This window comes from Tympanuchus pallidicinctus, unplaced genomic scaffold (assembly GCF_026119805.1).
Source record: "Tympanuchus pallidicinctus isolate F22 unplaced genomic scaffold, pur_lepc_1.0 scaffold26, whole genome shotgun sequence".
Classification (NCBI taxonomy): Eukaryota; Metazoa; Chordata; class Aves; order Galliformes; family Phasianidae; genus Tympanuchus; species Tympanuchus pallidicinctus.
Window position 1 is genome coordinate 4,000,892 of NW_026294743.1, and position 21,009 is coordinate 4,021,900.

Here is a 21,009-nt window from a genome sequence, read left to right on the forward strand (position 1 = left end):
TGGAGTCTTAACAAGTTACCATTTAAGACATTACCTTTACTAAATAAACTTTCCATAGGAAATATTCCTTCTGCTCTCTCAGAGTAGATGCTAATATAATGGTTTTGAATTATATTTTTCGAAGACTCACCAAAACCTCACGATTCACTGTTTATTCTTTCATGATTTCTTTGCAATTCTTTTCTGTCTTATGCTGTCCTCTTCAAAGGGTAATGGTTCTGCAAACTTCTCAGACAAGTAAACTATGAATAGTGATCCACTTATCTCTTCTCTCAATAACTGTATAGAAGACTTATTGCACTCTGTGCTGTTTCATAGGATATACTTGAAAACTTTTCTCCTACATTTTCATATAAATATATACATATAAACATACATCTATATGCACATGCATATAGATGTATATATTTAATAACATTTTTATGTATGGAATTAATTGCTAAAGTAGTTACAAACAGTATGGGTGTTAAGACAATCAGTTTTAAAGATGATCTTTTATAAACTTTTTTTTCTAAGCTTTAGTACCACTTTTGTAGTACTTAGTTGTTGTTTTTTTATTATTATTTACTTAGATTACATCAAAACTAGTCGTCCCTTTGCATCTGTAATCGTGGACTGTTAAAACAGTCATGTAATTAGAAATCGCAGAATGAGCTTGTGTGCTTAAATAAATAATGGCAATTGTTTGATTTTCTTTTCATAATTGATGACAAAACATTGATTTTAAAAGTCATTATTTACATTTGCATTTATAATTCAATGATGCTAAATATTTGTATTAATTATTTTAACTGCTAGGGACTGCAAATCATGCCTCATCTTACCATTTTCTTTCTTTGTATTAAATTTCTGCTGCAGAATGAAAGAGGCAAGATTTGCATGAAAAAGCAAAATCTCTTAGACCAGATGGTAGATGCAAAAGCAATGGACAGAGTTCCAGGCACTCACTTCTGAAGCAGAGGCATGCTGCAATGTAGTAGAGACTAGGAACAGCTGTCCTGACTTGTCAGGAGTAAGCCCTTGATGAGAAAAGTGTACTCTGCACTTGTAGCAAAGAGGGGGATAACAGAAAGGAGATGAGGAATACAGTGTTAGACCACCTTGTCTGTAACAACTTAGTGACCATCTTTCTTGATTAGTCTTAATCCTAAAACTTCCATTAGCTTCCCAGAGCCAGCAAAGGAAATACTGCACTAGAAGTAGTGTCTAAATACTGTTTTTGGCACCAGCTTTATTTTTTTCACGAGAAGATGTTCCTTATCTCATCTTCTTATTTATTGCCTTGAAGATATTTCTAGAAATGACTGCTGGCCAGAAGCATGTTCACGAAGACTGTCACCAAAGTACTTGACAGTAAGAAAGAGCAGAACTGTATGACATGGCAGTTCTATAATGATACATTAGATTAATAAATCATCAAAATGAGAGTTTCCAATAATACATTACTGAAAAGACTTTGTGGACCAGAAGTAGATTAATTTTAATCATACAGTCTCCCCAGCAAAGGCACATGCAGTTGAAGTAGATGACATAAAGCTATTAAAAAGGAAAGAAAATCAGACCATAATTACTGTTCCTCTGTGTTCAACAAAAAGTAATTGTTTCAGCTTCTAGTATTTGCACTTCATTTGCTTTGTCCTGCTGATGGGTTGTGATTATGCTAAGTTTACCAAGATTTGACAAGCCGTCTTGCAATCAGGCAACACTGTTTCTGTGAATAGACTTTGGAATGACTAATATGGCCGGGTACGGTTGGTGCTACTTCCAGTCAGACTCAATGACCTGGAATCCCTTTTGGAAGTTGTTTCACTCTTCTATGGTTTTACTGTTTGTGCATATCTTAAAGAGATATGAGGACAGTTAGCATTAGGTGCCATTCCCTAGGCAAGATTTGAGCAGATCCGTGTTAGAAGCAAATAAATGCTAAGATGGTGAATCTCAGAATTTAAACTTCAGCAACAATCCATATGCCAGAGAGATTACAGGTGGAAATGTTGATGTATCTGTTTTTCACCCAGTTTCATGCTACCTACTTACTATTGCTTTCTTCAGCCCAGCTTAAACGTCTTGAAAGATGATGATTTTGCAGGATTCCTCTTGGCAGGTGTTTAGTGATATAGATGAGCTTGCCATTCAGTAATTGCATAGCCTGGATAGTTGAAAAAATAAAGTAGTTCACAGCATTAGCTGCAGATCTAAGTGGGTCATGCCATGCAAATGTCTTTGATTAAAACCACAAGAGACACTGCTGTGTTTGTAAAAAGCACTTCAGTACAAGTAATAGAAATCTAAGTGAATATAACAAGCACTTGTGTACCCAAGTGCACATGCTGAGCAAATGCCAACAAAGGAAGGGTTGGCTGAGTAGATCAATAGAGATTAAATATCTGTGCCTTCAAAAGAGGAGAGAAGTATGATATGATTTATTTTTATGGAAAAAATCTGATCCTTATTTTCAATAACAGAAAAGATGTTCTAAGCATGGATATACATCACCAGCTGCTATGAATTCACAGATTAAGATGATCGGAACACTTCTCCTAGAGAGAGACAGTTGGGGTTGTTCAGCCTGAAGAAGAGAAAGCACTGGGGAGACCTTATAGCAGTCTTCAAGTACCTAAAGGAGGCTTACTGGAAATCTGTACACTTTATTAGGGAGAATAATGATAGGAGAAAGGAGTAATGGCATTAAACTAAAGAAAAGGAATGGTTTTAAACTGAGACGGGAGGTTTAGGTTAGATATTAGGAGGAAGTCTTTCACTCAGAAGGTGGTGACGCACTGGAACAGGTTGCCAAAGGAGGTTGTGGATGCCCCATTCTTGGAGGCATTCAAGGCCAGGCTGGATGTGGCTCTGGGCAGCCTGGTCTGGTGGTTGGCGACCCTGCACACAGCAGGGGGTTGAAACAGGATGATCATTTGGTCCTTTTCTATCCAGGCCATTCTGTGATTCTATGGTTCTCTGGTTCTATGAAAGTAGATCTAGGTTAGGTGTTAGAAGGAAAATCTTTTCTCAGAAACTGGTGAAGCACTGGGACAGGCTGCCTAAAAAAGCTATGGCTGTCCCATCCCTGGAGGTGTTCAAGGCCAGATTGGATGTGGCCCTGGGCAGCCTGATCTAGTGGAAATTGTCCCTACTTATATCAGGAAGGTTGGAACTAGATCTTTATTTTGTAAATGCTTAAAGCAGACAATGAGTACTATTGTTTGCTTCTCTACTGCTGTGTCCTAAATCCAGAGTTTGTTTTAATGCCTATCAGCACTAGCAGATGCTTTTGTTATGACAGTACAAGCGAGAACAACTCTGTAATCTGCAGCTACCACTGCAAAGTTTGCCAGAGTTACAAGGCAGAGGCAATGGTTTGAGAACTCAAGCAGCATGTAAGTGCTGCAGTCTTTGTTGTTTCAAATGTGAACAGATTTAGTGTAAAAGTAAACTAGAATCTATAGCTTTGCTTATAGATTACTAGGAGGAGAAGAAATATTTCAGCATGTCTCTATTTTTTTCTGAGTGGATAGAACCTGTTTCTTTTACGTGTTGACCTACTGTAGAAGGAAAAAAAAAAAAGCAAAAAAAAGCAAAAAAATAAGCCTTGACCAGGGAGAACTGGGGGGGGAGTAAATGTGACTTCATAGAAACAAAGGAATCTCCTAGAATGCTTCATTCTGTGAGGTAAAGAGAGAGTAATAATCAGCAATAGCACAATGGGAAGCTGACAGGGAGAGGGAATGGGGAAAATCGTATTGTCCTGGAAAGTCAGCATCTCTTAGCTGTGCTACACTTATTCTAGAAAAGGGCTATTGAGTGTAACCCCCACCTTGATTCTATCGTTTGTTTGCAGGTTGCCCAAGAGCTGACTAGTCACACATAATACCATCGCTTCATGAAAACAGTGCAAATAAACTGTGGTAGGATCTGATGTCCATTGCCTGGATGAGCTCAGTTTAGCGTGTGTTCTTTGACTCCACAAAGGTAATTCTTATGAGGACTTGATGCACAGGATGACTTGCGTAACTATTTGGTTCCTTTGTAGCTTTTACTGCAGGAAATGTGTTGACCAACTGGAAGTGGTTTTGCCTCATAATGGTCTGATGTATGGTAACCTAAAGAAAATTTGCTGCTGGCAATCAGGACAGCCAAGTATCTAAAATTTACTTAAGAGCAGTGAGAGGAGTTTGTGAGTGAAATTCCTGCACAATATGATGTTTCTTTTTAGATTGTAGATTGTAACTCTAAGGTTTTTTTTCACTAAATTTTTACTTTAGGGTAGAATAGGGCAGTGAAAGATGTGCATGGAGTGGCAGTTCATCTTTTGTGTCACTATAAGTTTTTCTGCCTTTCTCCAATGACTTGTTCAAAGGTTCATTCATCCTTCAGATCAGAGTTCTTACTCAGCTGTATTCAGATGGATGAGGTGAGGTTTGAGTATTTTTCTCATTGCATATGAGAAAAAGTGTTGATATGAGGTAACTGATGGAATTTTCTATATATTTTTGTGCGCTTTTAATGTAAAATGATGTGGATTGTTCTGTAGATTTTCTCTACAGGGATGGCATCTTCAGTTTTCCTTTAGATTTCTAGTTGCTTCTTCTGCTTTGTACTGTCAGACATGGCAATACAAGAATGCCATGTTACTATGTTAATTGTTGCAGTTGTCAACATACTTTCTTGCACGTATTATAATTTAGTTAGCATGTGTTTTCACTTGGGTAACATCACTGCTATTAGCAACTCTTTTCCTTACAGTGTGTTACATCTGTTGCTGGCTAGTGAGAATATAAGGACAACCCAAGATAGAATGCAATGGGCAAATCTAGTGGATTAAATTATTGCATATATTAGTCTGAACAACTTCAACTGAAATTATTTCAGGAATGAACCTGATCCAATATGTGAGTAGAATTGTTATTACCAGTGATAGCTTCTCTTTTACTTCTACTGTGAAAACTAAATACAAACTTTAATCTATGTGGGAGTGATTAAGGAGAGATTAGCCCAAACACACAAAACCAGATCTTTGGCTAGTGTTAGCAACCCAGCTGATTTCAGTGCATCTGCAGAAGCAAATGTCATTCTCTAATGACCTCCGACGAACCAGTACTAAGTTGGTTTTCCACAATATTCTTTGCAGATCATTATGCTATTTAATGAGTAATCTGTTGCTGTACAGGCCAGAATGGAAGTGAAGTATTCAGGCTGCCTTGCAGATGGTATTAGGCTGAAATTAGTCATAATATGATCTGAATATAGTAGAAGTAGTGAAATTGCTTGACAACTAATTAATAGTTAGAAGTTTGATCAGATGCCTGCCTTTTTTGAAGACTAAAACGTTCTATATAAGAATTTCATGCTTTTTTTTGCCCATCACACTATGAGAGCTTTGTTCCTTGACAAACTAGTATGTCTGGTGGTCTGCTGCCACCGGGTCCTTACCAATTCTTATAGACTTTCTGGTGATGTGAAGGAAATAGAATTACCTTTCTGTTTTTTCTTGAGCTGTGCATTGCTATCTCGCAACTACTACTTCAGTATGCCACTTTGTTGATTGTTACTTATTGAAGTATCAACACCATACTTTCATCTACTTTTTTTTTTCTTTCAGGGCACAGACATGGAAAATAAGATTTTTTTTTCCCAATCAGTGAAATGTTGCTTGCTTGCTTCTTGTTTGAAGAAAGAACCCAGAGGGAAATATATATATATATACATAAAATATTCATTTCTGCAGGAAATCTACTCTAAGAAGCTTGAATTTACACCAATCTTTTATGTCTTTCAAAGGCTACTAGAGTGATCCCTAATACAACATCCCTCCCCCCCCACACCAAAAAAAAAAGAAAAAAAAAGAAAGAAAACAAGTGGAAGCAGTCTAAGACTTTTCTGCAAATTTTTGCTGCTTGGCAAAACAGCTCTGTCGCAGTCATATCTATCATGTCCTTAACCATCTTTAGAATTTGGCAATAATGTGGATGTCAAAACTGTTTAGGTGTCTCAGTAAGAAGTCATCTCTAAGAGGGAAAACCACATTGCTCAAAGATTTGTCTCCTTCAAAGTAAGAAGCCTAGCTGCTGATTACTTAAAATTGTATTGTGCTATTTATCTTCCAAGTTTGATGGGACCCTGGCAGCCTGATCTAGTGGGTGGTAACCCTGCCAACAGCAGGGGCTTTGGAACTAGATGATCTTTAAGACCTCTTCCAAACCAAGGCATTCTATTACACTGTGATTCCTTAACAATGTTAACATTCATTGACTCATAACAACAACAGGACTCCTAATTTCTCAGCCCTACAGATCTCTAATCATCTCCTTAATCTTGTTCCAGATAAAACCTGACAAAGAACCAAGCTTTCAAAACTGTTTGTCCATTGGTTTGTTGTGTTTGTTTGTTTGTTTGTTTATTAGAAATATATATATTCTCTTCAGTGAAAAATTGATTTATCTTGTTATTCAGTGAAAAAATCGAAGTAGATTGTTTTATTTTTCTGAACTGGAACATTCTGCAATCTATTGTGCTTTATATTCGATATCTCAACAAACTCCTTCCTAATTGTATTTTTGTTTTTGATTAGCACTGTCCAAGGGAGGGTCTGCAGTGTATTTCCTTAAAGCTCTGAGATATTTGAATGTTTCCTCTGAAAGGATCTTCATTTTAAGATAACCTTCAGAAACTGGCAGCAGACTAAATTATGTAAGAGGAACACAGATACTGAAGCTGGATTCTTGCAGTCATTGAGTCTTTTGTGCGTTCATTGAAAATTAAGCGATTCAGAGAGGTAGCCTTTTCCTAGGGCATTTCCCTAATGTTTTCCAGATGTTGCTAACTCACAGTCTAACGCTTAGAGACCCCTGAGAGTCCTGTTACAAAGGCAAAGTTATATATTTTTTGTCCACTTGCAGTGTATTTAGCTACACTTCCAAAGCTGTAACTGAGATAAGGCATATTTAAAATTTTGCTCATAGACTTCACAACTGAAGGCCAATCCACTTTCTTTTAAGATGCATAAAAAAAGCTAAAATGATCCCAAGCTTTACAGGCACTGTTTGCTTTGTGTTATAAACGATTACTCTAGTTCATATGCAACATTCCTTGATTAGCAATGAAGAATGTTTTCTGTACAGGTTTGCACGAAGTTCAGAAGGAATTCAGCAAATTACTTTGTTTAATTTGCTGGCTTGGGATGCTTTAAATATCTGTATTTCATTTATTCCATTGTCCATTTTGTTATCCACTACTCTTGACTAAAATTGGAAGATAAAACAAATAGGGAAAACAGAAGGGAATATATTTACACAAAACTGATACCCTTGTGTGTGCTGTATATATGCAGAATTTGTGCAGGTGATCTGAACGAATGTATGAGTCCATTGTGTACTACATACCTAGTTCCCACGGTGCTTCAGATAGAGTTTTTAGTAAGGTATAATTTCTTGAAGTTTCCTCTGAATCTTCACTCCTTTTTTTCCACACTCTGTTGCCTCTGCCTTTGCAGTCTCTTTGTTGTGCAGTGTGGTTTTGCTTTGTTTTGTTTTGTTTTGCTTGAACCGTTTATACCTTTCCTTGCTGGGATGGACGTTTTGTGGAAGGTTCTGCATAGGATCCTGACTTTCTTTGTCATATCATTGACACATACATAGCCCTGCTCTTGTGTTGGGAAATGACTTCTTATTGCTTCATAGGATGTGGAAAACTGATGTTTGAAGAAGGTCCCTTCCAACTCAAGCCAAGAAACATTCTTTCATGACTGGACTGGCAACGACAGTGACTAGTAAAAAAATTAAATGAGTCACTGCTGAACCACAGATGAATTTTTCACTGGGACCAATAAGTCAGTTCTCAATCACAAAATCAATTGGAAACCTTACACCCATAAGCTTTGTAGTATTAAACTTACTTTCCTCGTGTGCAGTGAGTTAAATTTTCAACATGTAAAAGGGAGCCAATTGGCTCAAATAATATCTTGGTACGAAAAAAAAGAAAAACAGGAAAACAGACAAGCAGAATAACACATAATAATAACTGAAACATGGCTATTTTGTAAGACTTTTCCTTTCTGAGGCAACCCATGGAGGCAATTGCAGTTTCTACACATCCCTCTCCCAAAATAGCAGCAGGCTGGTAGCCTGTTGTACAAGCAGATGCAGGTAAGTGTTAATCCAAGTGCATGCTTTTGCATCATGAAAGCTATGGAGCTGCTAGTTAATGAGGATATGTCCAATCAATATTACAATTAATCTGTGTATGCATATTCAGTGCATCATCTGTCAATGTGCATACTGTCAATTCAGTGTACTGATTTGCTCCATGCCCAAGAGTACAAAATATCCTTATTTTTTAATACATGCACATTTGTATCTTCTGACTTATCTTATAGAGCATTAGTTTTACATCAGTTCAGCTCTTCCCAGGATGCCTTTTGGGGCAAGAAACCGTTGCTGTAAGGACTCTGAAAGGATGTAATACTTCAAAATTTATGTGTAATTCACAACTTTTCTACTTTGTTTTTCAGGTTTCAGTTATTGGTTGCTGTGAGAACAGTTAGACTCATTACAATCCAATTTTTTTAAAGCTTCACAAGTTCCAGGAGTCTAACGCAGAAGCTGGAATTTTGTGAGTATGCCTTTAATGATTCTTAGTTCCTCAAAGGATAACCAAAGGTTTAGGAGACTTCGGTTCTCCTCAGCTACGGCATGTAAACATTTTGTTTAATAATCGATTTTCCAGGACATTTTTGTCACACCACGATGCCTTCTTTTTCAATCTCTTGTATTTTAGGTGGGGAGTCATGATGTTTAAGACAATGAGCCTGTCTGGATCCCATTCAGTTGACATAGAATCCCTTGGCAGGCAGCAAAGGTCCTGCCTTCCATTAACAATTGTACCTGGGGATGTGATAAAGGTTTGAATGTTTGATTTGTACCCTTTGTCACTGTAGAAACCCTGCCTCATATCACAAAAGGCCCGGGTATATAAAGTAGGAAGGCTTGTTTGGGCAGGTTTAGTGTCCTCTGTTATTTACAGTGCTCTGTGCAGTGGCTTTGGGTTTAACCAACTTCAGTGTCGTAAATCCTGTGCTTGGGCAGGCTGAGATGGACTGATAAACACAGAGCTTCTGCTTCTAAACTCTATTTGCTGTCCTGGAGACCCTTTTCTTGAAATTATAGATACTATTTAGAAAGAAATCTACTTTGAGAGCATTGGGAAACTTTCTGATTACTGTTTTTCTCCACCTGGTCTTTGAAAAGAAATGTGATACATAATTCACTATTCAAGCCTAGTTTTCCCTGCCATGCTGGCTGGCCATTCATGTTTGATATTCTCTACATTATCCATAATGTTTCAAATGGCACTACTTGCTTTTTTTAAATTTTCTTATTCGAAACTGGGTTTGCTCTTTAGCTTCAAAATGAGGCTAATTCTTTCCTCTAATAACTGAGTCTAATACTACTGCTTTATCAATGATCCCAAGATTCTGTGCCAGCTGCAATCAGCTCTTCATTATTTATACAGCCTGGCTACAAGGGTGGCAGCCAGCTTCTGTAGCTTACGATCATGTGAACTGAGAAACTTTGCAAGCATTTGTAACACTACAAACAACCACCCCTTCATTAGCATTGCTTCTTGACATGAATTACTGTTTGCTTTTCCTGAAGTAGCTGTGGTACTGGTTTCTAGATCTGCTGTTTTCTTCCTATCTGCTGTAACTCTTGTATCATTGCCTCTCAGCTGCATATTTATCTTCCTATGTGGCATGTTGTTTTTGCTGAATATTTCCTGGCCCCCAACATTTGCTGCCTCAAACTGTGTCTCTGTTTTCCACTGGATCTCTTTTAGCTTTAGCCTGTGTACATGTTTCATCTCAGCAGACCTTGCTGGAAAAAAAAGTGTGCACCACAAATAGCATCTAAATAAGTCCAAGGATGGAAATTAAGTGCTCTAAGAATATCACTAATGGGTTTAATCTTATGCTCATCCTTTTTCACCCTTCTGGATATTGCCTACTGGTGAAGAAAGAGGAATAGGGTCTAGGAAAATTCCAGCTGACACTGGACCATACTTCTTTACTGATGCAGTTACTGGCATGGTAGCAGGTGGTGTGCAATGCATTAAGCAGATTCATTTTTAAGAGTTCAGCTGAGGCCATCTGTTGACTCTATTGTAAACCCAACTTCATAATTTTAAGGACGGGATAAGAGAAGTTCTGGCAACAATGATCCGGTGTAAACTCACAGAGGTAATCCAGATTCGTTTAAAAGCAGTAGATTTAACAGATTGATGTTGTACTAGCATGCTTTATGTCAGATCAGATATTACTCATTCCCACAAAACCAGAATAATAAGCATTCTGTAATATATGCTCTGGCTAATGTGCCAAAAATACTGCAGCTGATCTAAACCAAATGAGTGCTGCTGAGTGATCATGCATAGCCCTGGCATTAATGATGGTGAACCTGCAGTGACAAATAATTAATAGCAAATGCACTTGAGCTTTCAGTAGAACTCATGCTGTAGGTATGGCTATTCATTTCTCCTGACCCATTATTATCATATTATCATATCGGGAAGCTGGAGAATTGCAAAAATCTTTGAGCCCACACAATTAGCATCTTCTTAATTCAGCCTTAGCCAGCAGTCTTCTGGCTTTGGCATCTGGGAAATGGCTGTCACTTCTGTGGCGCTGTGTTTTGTTTTTAATGTTTTTTACTTTTGACTGCTTCTGTTTGAAGGTAAAGTGTCACCCCAAATCTTGAGAATGCTACACTCTTGTTAAGATTTTCTCACTGCAGCACATTGTAGATACGTTAGACTGAGACTGAGAGCAAGCAAGATTGCTTAAGCATGTCCATTTCTTATTCCTACATTACACAGTTCTCTTTTGACTATGTGCTGCCAGATCTGTTACAAAAGCAAAGAACTTTATTTCCCTAGAGTAAATATCTCTGACCATTGTCCTTTGAGGAGAAAATGTTGTTTTTCTGATGTATTGCCATCATTGCTGGGACTACCACTCATAAAAGCTCAGTCTGGGGAACTGTGGGTTATTTTGGGAGGAAGTTGTTTGTTTTAAAGAAAAAAAGGCAAAATGGTACAGTACAACCTTCTCTGTTGGTGGAGTGGGCTAGCCATTATTTTTTTGATATTATTGAAAAGTGATACAATTTGAATGTCACTGCAGAATGAGAATTCAGGCACCATTCCTTCACTATCTTCTCCTCTGTTTAGCAGGCACCAAAGTGGTAAGAAGAGATGTTTGAATCTTTGGGATGTAGCCACTCTGTTCTCTTAATCTCATACAACCTATAATTTGGGCTATGTATTAAGTACTGGGCTAAATATTAAGTGTTATTTTATTGCACACCTGCTTGTAACTTGTTTGTGCTTTCAAATTGATTTGGTCTACTTCTTCAGTAGACAGAGCTATTTTGTTTCTTTCAGTGCAGTTCAGACGCTGTGAGGCAGTATCAAAAAAGGTCGTCTGAGTGAGTCCCACTGACTGTAGTAGAAAGGGAGCCATCACAGGACAAAGTTGGAAAGCTGCCCAAAATCCCAGCTGCATATTCAGCTAAGCTGTCTCTTACAGAGCCACGTATCTGTTTTTCCCTGGGCACTCCAAGGAACAGAAATCCATCCAAACATGCACTCAGTACATGACTTAAATATTCAGAAAGTATGGCCTCATTTGAAAGCTGTTCTTGTGACAAGAGAGTAGGATACTCTCTGTATATAGAGATAAGAGCAGTGTATACGATGTATCTCCTTTTGTTTAGGGATGGACTTGTCTCAGTCTCTTCCCAACTCTCTTTACTCTGGATCCAGAATAGATCTGTGTGCTGCGAAGAAAAGGAACTTTTTATGATGGATCTGCCAGTACAAACAGTTAAAAAAAATTCTGTCTGTGACAGTTGTCTTGTCTGCCAGTACAACTTTGAATTCTCCTAAGACACCGTTGTGGCTTAACTTGGCAGACAGCTAAATACCACACAGCTGTTCACCCACAGTGGAAATTCCAAGTGCAAGAACTCATGAATTGGAGTAAATACAGTTTAATAAAGAGAGGAAATAATAAAGAAAGCAACAACAAGAACAAAAAAATCAAGTGATGCATAATGCAATTGATCAGTGCTCTGACAGTCTCCAAGCAGCAGCAATTCCCCTGGCCAGTTTTGTTGTTCTACATGGTGCCACACAGTATGAGATATCCTTCTGCCCAATTTTGGCTGTCCTCATTCAATCACCTCCCAGCTTCTTCTGCACACCCAGCTCCTTGCTGTCAGGGCAGTGCAAGAAGCTAAGAAGTCCTTGACTCAATATACAAACTGCCATGCAACGCTGTTATCAGCGTTATTCTCATCCTAACTTCAAAACACAGCTCCATACCAGCTACTAGGAAGAAAATTAAGTCTATCCCAGCCAAAGCAAGAACAGACAGTGAAAACCTATGTCCCAAGCAAATCGAAGAGGCCGTTTAGTTCTCCCCAGGCTATTTGCTGATTTTCAGTCCTTTCTGCATGGAGTGCTGCAAAGAATAGTGCAAGCCTGGGATACTGAGGTTTCTTCTGGTGGTATGCAAGGCAGAACACTCTTCTAGACTCTTCTTGAGCCACTGAATTCCTGTTTGTGTTTCTGTAAGTCAGCTAATTTGTCTATCAGGCCATAGCCATGATCAGTGTGGTGAGTAGTAAGTTGGACAGAAGTTATATTCTTCAATTTAATCTCTGCCATCACCTGCTGTTGTGCTAATTGGATCAGGGAAGATTCTCAGGCAGTCCCCACATCTTTACATTCTCCAGTGTTTAGTCTTGTATGAAACTGACACTCTTTTATTAATGATCATATCCCTTAACAACCTCCTGAATAGCTGCAGGGGACAGCTTAGAGAGCATGGGTTATACCACATGAAAGTGCAACTGAACTATTTAGACACCTGTCCGTAGTGACAGACTAAATAACGAAGTGTGAGAAAAGAAACAATTTCTTGTGGAGCACAGAAGGGCTCCATTCGAGCACTTTATGCCACAAGCAGGTGTGAAGCTGATAGCTGATCTTTTTTACTGCTGTTCTGCCTTTTGGCTATTCACAGAATTAAACAATACAGCGTTGTATACAGAGATGTGTTATATCTTCTTGTACCAAAACACCAAATTAATTGTAGTCTCAAAATGGAGTCTTTTCTGCAGTTCAGATGTTTAAAAAAGAAAAAAAGCACTGATTTTGAGAAAAGAATGCAAGGAAATGTTAGGGTCGTTGCAGACTTTCAAGGTACTAAAGGTTTAAAAGAGGGACTAAATGCCATTAATGCTGGAGTCCTTGGTCTGGGTCATGCAGCAAAGAGTTTTCTGGAGGCCTTCCCTAGCTAACTGAAATGGTGACTAAAGGTGGTCTTGACCTCAGTGACAGTTTACTCAAACCTTACTTTTTGTGGAACATTTCAAAAGCACAGCTACAGATTCTGCTCCCCATGGAGCAGAAAGGGGTAAATTTACCTGCTACAGAGCTCAACACTCAAAATCCACCTGGGGACAGTGTTGTGCACCCAGGCATTGCCGCTTGACCCATCCTGCCTGTAGTTTGTCGAGCTGTGCCTCAGGCAGTTCTGCATGAGCTGGTGAGCTGCTGTTAGCTGCTCCTTGGACTGCAGTACAAAGCACAGGTGGATGCTTTCTGTGATGCTCAGATGATGCTTAGAGCATCACTGTCATAACCTGCTCTGACAATGTAAGTGATTGCACTAACTAGACCCTGGGTGTTCAGCCATGTTTTCCAAGGCTCCCAGCTTTTAACAGAATGAAGGAGAAGACTGTACTTCTCAAAGAAATATTTATTTATTTGCTTATCTAGTTTTAAAAGGCTTGAAACATCCGTCGGTAAAACCTATGGAAAATTTACACATATTATTGCTTATTTCCAGAGAAAGAAAAAGGCATCTTCAGAAATGCCTACTGAAAGGAAAAAATGATAAGACAGAATGTGGGAAAAATCTATAAGAAAGTTCTATTCCATACTGTACTTGTTCACATCACTTGGCCAGTTCCACAGAGTGCCATAGTGCTGTGCTTTGATATTGGGATTGTTGAAAGCAGCAGATTAGTAGGAGTTGATAATCACTGGATCAGATTCTTGGGAAAACTTCTTGTAGTTAGTTAACAAATGTCTTAAAAAAATTCACTGCTATGAAAGTGTAATTAGAATATATACTTTCTGAGCATGTCACATTATAAGGTCCTCATTCTTCCTCAGTACACATTTTTCTTTTATCAGTTTTCTCACAGTTTGATTTCTCTGCGTGACAGTTTTCTTTTAAACCTGTATTTGTATTAGAAACAAATGTTTCTATGTTATTCCCAACACATTTTTCACGTTGACTTCTTTATTGCAATTTATGTTTTTCTTTCACAAGTGGCTTCAGTTTTCCTGAAATGATATTCCAATTCTAACACTGCAGTATAATGACGGTGCTAAATAAGTGTCAGGAAATGGAGACCACTGTGAACGAAATGGCTCCTCAGCATTCAGACAGAATTCAGACTCCGAGGCCTCATTTCTGCTGCCCCTGTTTGCTCTGAGAGGTAACACTCCTGCAGGTGTCTTGGACTGCTCACCTGGTGAAAGACTGTTCCACAGAGACAAGAGGAGATAAATGTAAGGGCCCCCTGTCTTCTGAAAAGATTAATTACTCAAGGAAAGAGCCCAGTAATGAAAAGTGAAGTTGCTTTTGTTACAGGCCATTGGGTCCTGGACAGTCATTCCTATTTTCCACAGCTAATCTGTGAAGTAAATGGTTTTCTTGCTGTTGACTGTCAGTAGCATGTCACTGTGCAGTGAATTGGATCTGCAAATGTTCTGGGCTGAAGATTGTGGCCTCTGCCAAGCCTGCGTAGAGTGCATCTCCCACTCTTAAGCAGTTGGTGAACATGGAGGAGTGCCTTCTGCCATCGTTTCTGTTCAGTCTGGAAGGAGCTCTGAGCAGAGATTGAAGTAACCTCGGGTGCCCGATGACTGAGTCCTTTCTTGCTGGACTTCCTGTTCTTACTTACAAATCTTCATTTTTTGTACAGTTTTCTGCTCCACTACTCCTCTTGTCTTTTTTGACTTTTTCTACTTTCTTTTCCTCCGCTTATTTCTTCCTTTCTTTACAAAGTATGGCTCTACATCCCTGTATGTTGCAGAGGGGTTGGACCAGATGGCCTTCAGAGGTCCCTTCCAACTCTAAGGATTCTATGATTCTACATGTGTGTGCTCAGAATGGCTAAAGCTAAAACTCTGGAATTTTATGGTTATGTGAAAACTTTCACGTGATGGCAGACTTTCCTACATATCAACAGCTGGCCCTTAATGTGTGCCCCAAAGGATTGAAGACTGCAAATTGAAGAACTGAGTACCCAGAATTCCTGTTATTCCTGTCCTCCAGAAGTCCTCCTTCCTCTTGCTGTCAGACCTACAGCACAAGTGTGCTTCATGGACAATGCTACAGTTTGGCTCTGAGAAGAAAACCAGGTATACTGACTCTATTTCGTGCACAACAATTTATTTCTCCTGATTTTGTTTCATGACAATTTTTCATTTTCCTTAAGAGCAGATTCTCACTTCAACAAACCCTGCAACACCTGGGCACCTGGGCAGTGTTTTTGCAGCTGATGATTGGAGGCAGTCAGAGGAATCAAACCTTGGGCATGTCACCTAATAAAGTGGATTGTAATGCGGCACAGTTGCTCTTTTGTCACTGGTTCTTTTATGGACTTTATTTATTTCTCATATAACAGCAGAGCTCTTCGTAAATGTTTATCTCAGCAGTCCTTGCCTCACCTCCTTGAGAGAGCTGGCTCAGAGGCTTGACACTGTCTGCAGCACATGAAGAAGCTGGGTTTCATAAATGTATGTCTCAGGCTTCACATGAACTGAGAAGCTTAATCTCTCTTCTTGTAATGGAGTGTTTCTAGAGTTGTGACGTACTTAGGAAAAAAAGCACAGACCTCACCTTGCACCTGAGTATGTGATAAGAAAATGAGCATGTGCAAAGCTGAAGGCAGAGTCCAGTTGAGCTTAAGAGTTTAGAATAAGCAAGAAGGAAGTAGCAACAGAAGAGGGGTAATGAGTCACTATCGGGTGTTATGTACATAGGAAGGCTGCAGTAAATCTGAAGAAGGCAGCTGAAGTTACTTTGCAGATTTTCTTTAGGGGAAGCTTTGCCTCTGCAAAAGGATCACTATAAAAGAGGAACGAGCTGTGCTGGGAGTGCACTAGCAGCTGGTGCTTATTGGTCAGCTGCAAGTACAGACCAGGGTGTGCTTTGAGAGAAGTGAGCAATGCAAGGTACAGAGCTTGTGGGTTGCAGCAGGAGAAGAAAGCAGTACACAAAGGATGAAGACCAAGTGAAAACATAATGGAAGTGATAAGTCAGCAAGATATTTTTTACTGCATTGTATCAAATAGTTTTGCAGGGAGAGCAATGTTGAAACCAGAAAGAGGAAGCTTCAGCTGTGAACATGTAGAACAATGAAGACCTGAACCAAACCACAGCTTTACTAAAGAAAAATGGGCTGGATTTTCAAGGCAGTTTGCAGGAAGAATGAATTGGATCTGTGTAGAACAGGTTGATGCTTCCCTTGCCAGCTGTGTTTGTTAAGGAAAATGCTGCTTTTTGCGATTCAGGTTACTTCTCTTAGAAAATGAATGAGCATTTTCATGCCTGTCATTATTTAGAAATTTTTGCAATACATCTAATCTGATTATTTCAGTTTCCTCTGCTTTGGTTCCTCTTCTTGTCAAAATTAGTTCATCTGCTGGACCCTACAAGCTTTTGCAACTTTTGTTTCACTCCCTTGTTCCTATGATAACGTTATATCAGCTTAGAAGTCCTCCCAGCTTGCACAGTATTTTTATATGGTTCTGTCTTAGGCCAGATAAGCTGAAAGATTTTTATTCAAGAACTTAAAACATAAGACTGCCTAAACTGTGTTTCTCAGTTGTTATTCTTTTTTTTATCTCATTGCAAAAAGCAAAAACTCCCACAACTCTTTGGCTTTTCAAATCAACTTTGATATCAGTGACACTGATATGAGTGAAGTTATTGACTCAATATCTCCAAGCTTACTTCAAGAATCCTACAAATTGCCACAATTTGAATAAAGACTTTCTTGTGAGCTATAATGATAATTTCAGTAAGAAACACTTTAAAAAATTAAAAAAAAAAAAAAATAAGAGTTATGTTTTTCTAGCTAATATCAAGGTTTGCTGAAAAAAGGAAGAATCTCTCTGTAACCTTGGGAAATTGCTTAAACTCTCTTCTACAGTTGTAGAGAAGAGATATTTCGGTTACAGTAGATGTGAACTGAAGTTTTTCCAAGTGTACTTTTTGTGCTCTCTATAATGTGTTCTTTATTATATACAGCCTACAGTGGAAGAAATGACCCTTCACCCCTCCAGTTTGAAATCACAAGGGAGGTGAAGGGATACACCACACCAGAGGCTGACGGTCAAATGGAAGAACAGCAATCACCAGAGCCAGTTGTCTCTACCGGAGAGCATCAGTCAGGAAGGAGCTGACAACTGAGCTGCCCTGGGGAAGGAAGGTTCGATACCTTTGGCTTTTGTTTGGTTTAGCAGTTTGTTTCCTTAGCAAGACAATAACAGGCATCAACTTGGGACCAGAACAAAAAGGAACATTTTATATTGCTATTTATTTTCAGACTGAAAGGAAATTTTGCAGGCTGTTTTGATGTTTCTAGTGGTGAAAAAAAAAAAGAAAAAAGAAAAAAAGGCTCTCACTTCTTTGATAAAGACTGGAGGAAATAAGGATATGGAGCCTAAATGTCTCATCTTCATGTAAATGGGGCTGCCACCTCAGCCAGATACACAAAATTCAGGAGGGGTACAGAAATGAATTTCCACAGTTCGCAGAAAGAGAGGTACAAATGCAGAGAAACCAGCCCAAACCACCCCAGATTTTCTGTGTGTTCTCTCCCCTGCATGAGGTTTTTATCCAGCTGCAGGGCATACAGTAAACTGAAATGAGGACGCATGCAAAGTTTATTTTTATTTTTTTCCTTCCTGAAATTCAATTTCCTTCTTCCCTGCTGATATCCCACATGCCCTGCACCACCCATTTCATTTTCTTCTTGGTAGGGTCCAGTCCTTTTCAACACTGTCCCCATCACTACCCTCTTCAGGCAAACGCAGCCCTCCAACTGATGTGCTCCTTAGGAAGTAGCCTTCCAACAAACAGAACATTGAAACTGTGAAGGAGAGATGTGGGTGTGCACACCACTGATAAATGTCTGAATTGTACACAACCTTAATGTGTGGTTTTGTTGGGATCTTTTAGCTTAGCCTTCCCTTGCCATTCCCTTTTGTTGTGTCTATATTATATGTCTGTATTTACTCATCTTAAATACATCTCTGCTCAACATACTTGTACAAATGCATAGACACAATGCAAAGGGTTAAACCAGCCCATTGCTAATTCTGAGTAGAAGGCTGAAAGAGCAAGAGCCTCAGGGGTGTTCTATTCTGCTGATTGAAATCTATCTTTGTGTATACCTTCCTAGTGCTTTTCTTTTGCTTAGAGAGGGATAGAGCTTGGAAGAACAGTAGGACAGCATCATTAGGCACAACACCACACATGTAAGCTGAATGAGTCACCACAAAGCAATTGCAGTTGCTGGCTTTGAAGTTTGCAAATGCAATACATAGAACTGGATGCACTTAGGTGTTCCGTGGTCCTGGTGGCTGACTTAGTAACGTTTCAACAAGAAGGAAAGCAGCAATTTTTCGTTTCTTCGGCTCTGTTTTACTACATAAAGTAATTATGTTTTACCATCTACAAAAGAGAATAAAATTATTTCATCCTACTTTAAAATTTCCTTTTGTGGTAATGCTTGAAAAAGCACTGATAACAGGCTGTGTACCGTAGTACTGCCAACATTACTGAGTGCTGCTGTCTCTTGTTTTCACCATTTGTTGATTTGTGATTTATGAAATGAGTGAAGCAGGAATAATCTGTGTACAAAACTCAACAGAGTATGGCTTTGATCTGTGATCAGAACTTATTATCGAACTCATTAATAATAATGTGAAGTTTCAGAAGCAGCTTTCCAATGGAATTGTGTCCTCAGAATGAGTTACTGTATAATTTCCATAATATCTAAATAAGTCTGCCACTCAACAGCTGCAAAAATGGGACTTCCTTCTTCCTCACTACCTATTCATTAAACATGTGGAAAGACATCTGTCATATTGAATTGCACCTGGACAGAGATTCAGAATGATGAAGGTAGGAACAGAGAAGTGTCAGAATAACTTGGTTTTTTTTTACCTTCAAATCAGGCAGGCTACAGTTGGGCTCCCTTATTTTCATCTAAGGGAAAACAAAACTGGGATGATACCAAGGCAGGCAGTATGCATCACCAATGCAAAACAGGCCATAGAGCAAAAATAAGGTTGTCTTACTGTTCTGCAACTTCAGCACTGTTGAGGATTGTGGGACTACTTATTTATTTATTTATTGAGTGCTATCAGCAGGACTGATGGAAATTTATTTTTCAGTCCTAAGGTGCAGGCAGCTTTTCAGATTTTCCAGATAGTGTCATGCATTTTTAGTAATGCTTGTGTTTGCTAAGGGGAGGATATAGGAAAGTGAACACGCACGTATGTAACTTACTGTTCTGTAAGTGCTAATTCAATTTGTTTCTTATTTCCTCCGTTATATTAAGTCAGATCTATGTTCCTGGAATTCTTGTAGTTCATATAAAATCCTAAATTACCTATCGCCAAATCCATGCTCAGGATACCCGCGATCACAGTCCTTGTGAAAACTTGCTTCATTTTATACCAAGACACTGTCTTTGTACTGAGTTCCCTTGGAAGAAATATCTAGGCGAACAAAAACTTACTGATCTCACTGTCTCAATTTTTTTTTCTTTTTCAGCTTCTCAGAAATAATTTTATCAGGGGAGAATAATTTCAGTGAACCTGCTATTCAAAGTTGCTGAAGGTTTTGCTTTGCTTCATGAGAACATCATAAAGTATGTGCAAGACAACCAGAGGATCAGGCCCAGTCAGCATGGATTCATGAAAAGTAGGTAGTCAGCAGTCCCAGAGAGGTAATTAGCCCTTCTGCACTCAGAACTGGAGAGGCCTCATATCAAGTACTGTGTTCAGTTTTGGGCCCCTCGCTACAAGAGAGACACTGAGGTGCTGGAGCATGTCCAGAGAAGGGCAGTAATGTTGATGAAGGGTCTGGAGCACAAGTCTTATGAACAACAACCAGATTCAGAAAAGAGAGCTCAGGGGAGACCTTATCACTCTCTACAAACACCTGAAAGGAGGTTGTGGTGAGATGGAGATTGGAGGTGACAGTGATAGGATGAGACGTAATGGTCTCAAGATACACCAGGGGAGATTAAGGTTGGATTTTAGGAAAATATTCTTCTCAAAAGGAGTGATGAGCTGTTGGAACAGGCTGCCCAGGGAGGTGGTGGAGTCATTGTCCCTTTAGGTATTCGAGAAACATGGAGATGTGGCTTTGAGGGACACGGTTAGTGGGCAGTATTGGTGCTGGTGGTGATGCGTTGATGGTTAGACTTGATGTTAGAGGTCTCTTCCAACTTTGCTGATTCTATGATTGTATGATTCAGTTGGGTAAAAAATAAGAATATTGTTTTTTATCTCCATTAGATGGATTTGGATTTGTAGAGATTACATAGAAAAAATCTGAACATAATTTCTCAAGTGCACCATAGCTACTGATATTCACATTCTGCATTCTGTAGGAGAGAAGATTTCCCATTTGCCATTATTTCTGCAGCACTCCTGCCAATAGAACAAGTGCAGCTCTTTTCCCTCTACAGCAGTTGTAGCGTATGCAGCAAAAGCAGCACTGTAACATAAATATATCAAAAACCACACTTCAATTTAATTACCTATTCTCTACTGATTCTGTAAGAGAGGGAGAAAGAATTCACTGTTGCTTTGCTTAAATATATCAGATTGGAGCAGTAATCTTGAAAGTTC

At 39.0% G+C, this 21,009-nt stretch overlaps 1 long non-coding RNA gene across 1 annotated transcript in view; it reads left to right on the forward strand.

Moving 5' to 3' along the window:
• The window catches only part of LOC128084214 (uncharacterized), a 54,871-nt gene that overhangs the window by 29,926 nt on the left and 3,936 nt on the right, over nt 1-21,009 (forward strand). The window contains exons 4-6 of the long non-coding RNA XR_008208386.1: nt 8,510-8,610; nt 17,390-17,570; nt 19,925-20,074. This is a non-coding gene — a long non-coding RNA (uncharacterized LOC128084214). The remainder of the gene's footprint in view (nt 1-8,509; nt 8,611-17,389; nt 17,571-19,924; nt 20,075-21,009) is intronic.